The 8,436-nt window shown below is 39.1% G+C and overlaps 1 long non-coding RNA gene across 1 annotated transcript; it reads right to left on the bottom strand.

Annotated features, from left to right (window-relative positions):
* Positions 1-5,245: 5,245 nt before the first annotated feature.
* Positions 5,246-6,879, bottom strand: LOC145656127 (uncharacterized). Its single transcript, XR_014121858.1, has 3 exons — positions 6,716-6,879; positions 5,901-5,984; positions 5,246-5,521 (listed from the first exon to the last, which is right to left on the bottom strand). It is a non-coding gene; the product is annotated as an uncharacterized LOC145656127 (long non-coding RNA).
* Between the last annotated feature and the right edge of the window lie 1,557 nt (positions 6,880-8,436).

Genomic DNA, 8,436 nt, shown 5'->3' with positions numbered 1-8,436 from the left:
GTGGACGGCAAGGCCTGTAGGGTCTGGATGATGGGGCTTCTTGGAACCAGTGGGGCTCACCAGGTGCAAATCTGGTAGGCTGTCTGAGGGAGAGTGAGGGAAACCTGTTGTCTCGTGGTTTGGGAGACTCCAGGGGGAAACTGGGCCTTGGGCTTTCCAACTGTGAAAAAGCATTTAATTTAGCATCACTATTAAATACATGCATGTGCACACACTTTGATATACTATCAAAAATATAATGTAAGTGATATTGTAGTGCCATAGGCAAACCATTTGTTGATATGCCCTAACACATTTATGCTCACTATTTACCTGGACTTTAATTATAGTTGCTTATTTCAATCTAAAACCATCTGCTGTGTATAGCAGAACATTGCTTCATTGGATGTGCACTGCAGTGTAACTAAGTGTTTCTCTTTTCCTACTTTCTCAAGCTGTGCTCTCAGCCTTCTCAGTTCAGCTTTGATCTCCACATTCTCCCTCTGCAGTTCTCGCACTGCTAGCTCGAGGTCTAGACCTCCAAGACACCGCCCCACACGTGCAGCCTTCCGTCGGTTGTCCTCCCATGTCTTTCTCCGACATTCACCCAGGGTCTCTTTGCTCAACTCCTCCTCCACCTTATGGATTCCCATTTGGAACATACAGAGACATATGACCCAGCAATGTGTATTCGGTCCCTAGAGATCTTCAGCCGACAAAGAGTCTATATATATATATATATAGTTATTCTGTTCTTCTCTGCGTTCTTTCTTTCTTTTTCAATCTGAGATGTTGCAGAGCCTCATTCTAATCCCTAAAAGGCAATCTCTATCTAAAAAGGGCTCATATCAAAATTTAAAGTGGTGTGTTAGTTGTAACAGTCGCCAGCTGTGTTGATAACTCACTCTACGATGCGCTGACACGGTGGAATCTTCCAGCTGCTTACCGTCCTCCTACAAAACAGAAACCTGCTTAACACACTGATATCCAGCTCAACAGGAGGATGTCTTACAATGTAGGTCGGCTCTAAAGTGGGAGAATTGCTGCAACTAACTTCAAAAGGATGAACGCTGTTCTGCCAAAAATGCATCTCACTTTTGTAATCGTATCTTTTTTAAATGTTTCTACTACTGTTTGTCTTGTTTATTCTGACTAGCAGTTGCTATCACACCACGCGACTAGAATGTTATACGTATGACGCCGCATGGTTACAGAATTCAAAAGATTACAGCTCGGACGATATTGAACGCGCGTTAAAATACGCTCATGAATGAGTTTAACAGACACCTGTTCATTTCAACACAATGGGAGAAATTACTCTGCTCACAGAGCTTAGTAACGCCTTAGAGGAAAATTCGCTGCTGCACTTTAAAACACTGAGCGTTTTTCTTAAAACACATAAAAGGTGCAAGATCACGCGTTGTCGTGTGAGCACCTCAGTCGTAAAAAGGGCTGAGTTGTCATGAATACGTTATGATCAGGAGTAGTCGGCCGTACTGCTGCGACATCCGGTCAAATCAACCGTCCTCTAAGAATCAGCGCAGTACTAGTTTTGGTAATAGCAGCATCTATGGACATAAACGGCGGGGAAACGGATGGTTTCTTTCTCGTCAACGTTATAGTCCATCACACTTGCTCCTATAGATCGGGATAAAATCTCCATACCAAAACCTCTGTGCATTGGCATGATGAAAATTTAGAGCACGCAAATCCTTCACTTCTGAAACAGCAGAAATTATGTAATTTTACACAGATTAAAAAACCCCTCAACGCTAAAGACTGCTGTTGACGGAGTTTTAATGTAAATATAGCAGGTTGGGGAAGTGTAACGATGAGCGGTAAGGAGGCGGACGCATTGTGTGGAAAAGAGTGAGATTTATTAGGGGCAAATCCAAAGTCCAGGGTCAAATTATTAACATGGAGAGTCCGAGAATTCACGATAAACTAAAGTAAAGAAAAGTGCACGAAGACAAACCAGGGATGCAGGCTATAACATTGGGGCGAGGATAAACATTCAGGCTTATATTCACATGCACGGAAGCCTCGATTAACAAACAGCAGCTGGACTTACAATAAATAGCAACAAGACTAAACTAAAACAGGGCTTAAAAACATGGTCACATGAGCATTAAACCAGACACAAATGCAAATTTGAAAACGAAACGAAGGAATGGAACCACAACAAGGGAGTAAATCAAAATAAAGACACTAGACAGGGAAACCGTGGAGACATGAACGCTAGGAGGGTGGTCAGTGGTGACAGGAAGCTTGTTTCAGTCATGGATGTCTTTGGCAAAATGAATGCAACTAAAATGCTTTCCTCATGTGTCCTAATAACCAAATAATAACCAAGTTCTTCTTTATTTCTAAATAATATGCCTTTCGGAAATTGTATAACTGCTTGTGTTATATTACTTTCTTTTATTCAGAAACACAGGAGACTCAGGTGAAAAGTGTGATGGAAATTATACACTTATTATTATATCCTAAAGCTTGTCTTACCTAATCGTAGTCATCAGTTTATTAGATAAATGCATACCTATTTTTCTGTTTGTGTTTCACATGTTCCATCCCTTTTCTTTTCTTTGAAAGAAAAATTCCTTAACTTAATCAAAGACTAGGATTAAAAAAATAAAATAAAATAAAATCATAGACAGGTCAGCTGAGCCCACTCCCTTGTCGTAATGTCCCCATATTGACAGTTAAATACCACATATTAAATACAATAGAGACTGGAGTGTCTTGTTTTTCTCTGAACATTCCACAGTGCATCTAGAATTTTAATAGTTGTTTATTTCTGCTCAGTTTTTCTGCTCTTATTTGAATTTGTTTTTGTCTTAAGGAGAAAAAAAAGGCGTCAAACGAGACCTGTGACCCCAGGGGGAAATCATGGATCAGATGCCTCACACCAAGTCACTGTGTAAACAACACCAGGTTCATGTTTTAGTGTGAGGAATGAGTGCAGGAGTGTTTTGAAAGAGCAAATACAAACACTAACAAGAAGAGAACAAAGAAAACAGGAAGGAGAAGCTCCTATCCTTTTTGAGTTACTTACTGAGTTCATTCTCATAGCAAGTTCATTACACCTTGTGTACTTGTTGTAGTGCAGTTAGCTGTTTCTATATTGGCTGAGAGAAGGAGCAGACCTGTTCAAGTCACAGAACCATTTACATTTAAACAACAGAATCTGGTCAGTGGAGGATGTACTTTCTCAAACCTTTTTAACTGGTATCTCACCTCTGTGTCTCTCTGTGTTCGCAGGACAGGGACCACTGCACACCTCGCACCAGGACACCTTTCCAGTGATGACTCCCCTCGTGTGGAATTAGTTCACAGCTGTTTAGTCTTATACTTATCCACAACTAGGATTAGTCCATTTACTATTTCTTAGAAGTGGGGATCAAGAACATTGGAAGACGTGAGTAGTTTTTTGGAGCAATAAAGATCAATACATAAAAACAGGCAAATGACCTGGTTATACCCAAATACATCAATAAACACATCAAACAAGGTAATGCTTAGGTATGAATTTTCTTGACTTCGTGACTTATTATGAAGCTTAACTTGTTATGAACTGACACATGTGATAATGTTCACACATTTAGCTGCAATTCTTTGTTTAACTTCAGAGGGTTAAATGGAGCTCACTCAGATGATGGTGTTGACTGCTTCAAGGATTTTCACTAGAAGTTATATAACTGCAAGTTATATTACCGATGTCTAAGTGTATGCAGCGCAGAATTCTTTCTTCGTAATGTAATACATGTCCTATTTAATTCTACAAGATAAACAGGTTGGAAAATATTTGTGTAAAATAGATTATGATTATTTTTGGAACATAAAGCCATGCAAACATTGTAAGTGGACATCAAGGAAAAATATAAAATAAAAGAATAGTATAGCATACAGTTACAGGGTATTCCTGTTTTCATTGATTACTAGGGAAGCTCTTTGTCTCCCTCTTGTGGCCATTGTTGTCTGAGCCAACAACCATATCAACATAAGTGACATGAAGTTACAGAAATTAATTAAAACTAAAACGTATTTTTATAAACACGATTTGACAGTGTGTTTTACATATTCTGGTTGAATATGACATTTATGTGTACAAGATTATAAAAAACACAATCATACATTTACCTGATACTTATATCCAAAGTGACTTACGAGTGAGTATATCTTGAGCAATTGAGGGTTAAGGGCCTTGCTCCGCAAACCAACAGTGGCAACTTGGCAGCAGTAGGGCTGGAACCGGTAAGCTTCTGACTACATGTCAAGTATATTAACCACTGAGCTAACACTGATCACTGCTGGGGGTAACCATAAATGTTAGAATTTAAAATGTTGGATACTAAACTATTTAAAAAACATTTTGGAACATTTATTTATTTCATTTCCCCTAACCTTTGACAGCACGGCTAGTCCAGACCTCTGTATATGCATCTTCTTACCCCTTCTCTCTGCACACAAAAAATAAAATGCATTGAGAAGAGACTAATTGCCCAAAGGATAAAAAATAAAATGACATATATAATGATAAAAGGAAAAGGTAAATAGATAACAGTAGATGTGTTAATATAAAATCAAAAGTCATCTAAACAGAACTCAATGCAATAAGTGTGTTTTGAGATGTTTTTGTTTTGCTGTTGGTTTGTTTTTTTTTTCTGTTTTTTTGCTTTCAAGTGCTAATGCCATTATGAGTTGCTAGACCATGAAGACATTTAAAGCATAATAAAATAATCTGATTTTGCTGTAAAAGACAGATGTCATGTTCACACTGCACAACTTCACTGCTTAATGTGATCTCCTGTTTACATCTGGCAGACACGCTTATCTATAGCAACTTACAGTTTCAACTATATTACAGAGCTAGGTCCATATAGCGGTAGGAGTTTGACTCAGTTCAGTTCAGCTCACTCAGGCTTTCATTTCTGTTTTCTTGTCTTCAGGTTTTGTTTCATTGTCCCTAATAAGTCCAACTTGTGCTTGTCTACTCATGTCTCACTGTCCTCCTTTGCTTGATGTCACAACTTCATTGATACCTAAAGTGAATGTTGGAAATATCACATGTTCTTTGAGTAGGAATCAAACATCATTGCTCTAATACACTGGACTGATAGTGGACTCTGCCGAGGTACACCTACCCCTGATGTCGTGATGTTACTGAGCCTCATCCTGTCTCAGATGCCTTGACTACTCCCATCATCCCCTGATGTCCCCAGTTGTAGCCCACACCACCTCCACCCCAACCAGCTACTCTCTTTTGCCCTTAATGGACGTTCTCTTGCGACTTGGGTCTCGGACACATGCACACAAGTCTAGAACCTCCAGAAAGTTGGACTAAACATTAAATGCTTATTTCATTTTTTAATTTATGTCTCTCTTTAAACAGCCAGAGGAGGATGGGACCCCCTTTGAGTCTTGGTTCCTCTCGACGTTTCTTCCTCATGCTCTAGGGAGCTTTTCCTTGCCACTGTCACCCGTTGGCTTGCTTACTGGGGCCTTGGACTTGGACATTTGAAAAGCTGCTTTGTAATAGCACCTGTTGTAAATAAAATAAAATAAAATACAATTTTAAAAAGTACTTTATAAATAAATTTTGAGTATTTGATTTTTATATGTAATCTTAAAATGTATAAGATAACTAAAATTTGTTTTTTAATCATTACATTTTTTCACTTAAAACAAAAATATAATTTGGATAGTCCCAATAATCTAGAAAAATCAAATCTCATCATTACAGTGCCAACAACACATCAGCATCACCAGACTTCAAAGCACTTGTCTGAGAGGAAGATTTGTATGCCTGTAATTCTGTTGTTGAAGAGCCTATAAAATCAAAATAGGCTTTTAAATTTGAAATTTTAAACTCAAATAAATACAGCCTTATTTTACATGCCTTAACACACACACACAGTTACCTCACAGTGTGAATATTGTTGTTGGTGGAGAAAGTATCATAGATCCTCTTTGCTGACACATCAGTGATGTCATTGTGACTGAGGCTGAAATAAGATGGATTATAATTACCACATTGTTCAGGATTCCCAAACACACCTCCCTCTACTAAATCACCGCATAGTAGTACAAACACCTGTAGATTTATATATCAATGAATTAAATTAATGAACGAATGAATGAATAAACGAATGACTGAATTAGCAAATGAATGAATAAGCAAAGAAATAAATAGTATATTTGTGTCAGTGGACCTGAGTCATTAATGGCCAGATAATTATGCATTCTGACATTTTAAACAAAATATCATTTATTTCAGTTCTTGTACACATGACTTGTTATCTATCAGGCATGAAACTGTAAATCATAAAGAGTCTGTTATGCCTTATTTCTCTTTTTAATGAGAACATGTGTTTCTACAAGCAGTCTGGATATTTTGTAGACCACAGAGGTCCATCTTGCCAAGTACAGGCAGTGATCAGTGAACCAGTCAGCCAGTGAGAGAGGTCGTCATTTCCAAATAAAATCACCAAGAAAATCAAGCTTTTTGTTGTTTGCTTTTGAAAAAAATAAGTCCTTGAAGGAACAAAGGATATGACTGAATGAGCAAAGTTACATTTATATAGAGCCTTTCAAGGAACATACAATGCTTTACAATGAACACACACAGCTTCTATGTTCAGTCACATGCCGGATTTTGTGTTAAATTGTGAGAAAAAGAGTAAAATGTGTTATATCTATGTTAGTGTTCACTGTGCACTCAACAATCAAGACTCACTACACATTCCTCCTCCCGCTTGTCCACTCACTCCAGGATGTGGGCTTTGTGCTGGTGTGGGAACAGCAGCTGCAGGCAGTGGTCAGTGAGCTGACAGTGGCTAAGGTCCAGTTCTGACAGCCCTTCAGAATGTTCCAGAAACAGCGCCAGTGACCTACAGGCCATATCAGTCCCCACACAGAGAAGAGACAGGAACTGGAGCAGCCTGGCTTTATTGCAGCTGAACACACTCAACATTCACCAACATGTAGAGTCACAAAACACTAACACACTCACATAACTACTAACATTAATGCTATTTACACACATTTTGTTTCAAATGATAAAATTCTTTTCCCTTTTCCAGAATGTTTCCCTAGTTTGTGTGGTGTTGAGTCATTGGCTTACTGAAGGGTGACTGTGTGTAAAATGGGGAAGAGTTGCCCTCACAGCCGTGTAGAGTGAGCTGTGTGTGTGTGTGTGTGAGAGAGCTCACTCTCTGGATGACCATGGAGACAACTTTGCAGTCCTCAGTGCTCAGAGTCAGTGTGTGTGTGTGTCTGTGTGTCTCCTGTCAACACGGAGAAAATAAAACACACACAGACAGTGGCTGGGCAGTTAATTTCGGATTAATATAAATATTTCACTTAAATTTACCAATTTCCTCCAGAAAGTCATTTTATTCTAGGTAAATATCCATGGATATTGCTGATTACTTGACAGGAGTCTCAATAAAACCTAAATGATGCTGGCACAAAATGACTTTTGAGGAAACTCGTGAAAAACACATAAACGTACATAAACATTTATATAACACTCCCTAAACAGACCAGTTCTGTGTTAAAATTCTGATTGTGAGAAAAGTTCAAGCCTGAGATGGGAGACGTGTTAGAGCAGTGGCTCAATGCTCTCCAACTCCGCCTTTGGTATGGAGGTGAAAAGCAGGCTGAGAGAGACTGCTGTGCAGTGCTGGAGGGTGAAGCGCAGGGCAGCACAGTGGACAGAGTCCAGCTCTCTGCTGTTCAGGTTGATGCAGTTCTCTGCTGAACTCAACAAGCTGGACACACAGTGAGCAGAGCCAGTCTGATAGATCTCTCTGATGATGGACATTACAAAGCTGGAGCTCAGCCTGGGGAGAAGACACACACACACACACATACACACATTTCCAGGTCTCATGCTGTACAGTATAATTAAAGTGTTTGGACTGTTACTAACTGTGTGAACAATCTGAGCCACACAACACATGACTGTATTCTCTCACCTTCTGATCTGAAGTCTGGCCAGTACAGGCAGAAGGTCTCTGGGATTTTGTTACTTAATGTTGGGGATGTGTAGTGGTCCCATGAGCTGGTGGAAGCTCGTCTACTTTGCCGTAACGTCACCCTTTCGCCTTGCTGTCTGGATGCGTACTGTCTGTCAGACTAGCAATTCATCTACACTTCTCACAGATAAAACTGCCACTAATGACGAAGAATAAACATGCTGCATTCAGTGCTCTGAAACAGAACATAAGTCATGATGAAAAAGCAAAATGTTAACATTACTTATGTTTGTGGTAGTTCCTTAGATATAGTTTGTGATGATAAAATAGTTTTCCATGGAAGTTGCCAGTTTCCAGGTAGAAAGTAGTTAAATCCAACAAAACATTTGTTAAACAGATAGAGAGCAGTAAAAGCTAGTATGCTGAAACTACCTGTTTCAAAAACAGGAAGCTTCCTTATGAAGGAAAGAGGTTCTTA

The sequence above is a fragment of the Electrophorus electricus genome, unplaced genomic scaffold (genome assembly GCF_041902795.1).
Source record: "Electrophorus electricus isolate QZ-2024a unplaced genomic scaffold, ASM4190279v1 Scaffold49, whole genome shotgun sequence".
Lineage (NCBI taxonomy): Eukaryota > Metazoa > Chordata > Actinopteri > Gymnotiformes > Gymnotidae > Electrophorus > Electrophorus electricus.
This window is presented reverse-complemented; position numbering and strand designations above follow the sequence as displayed.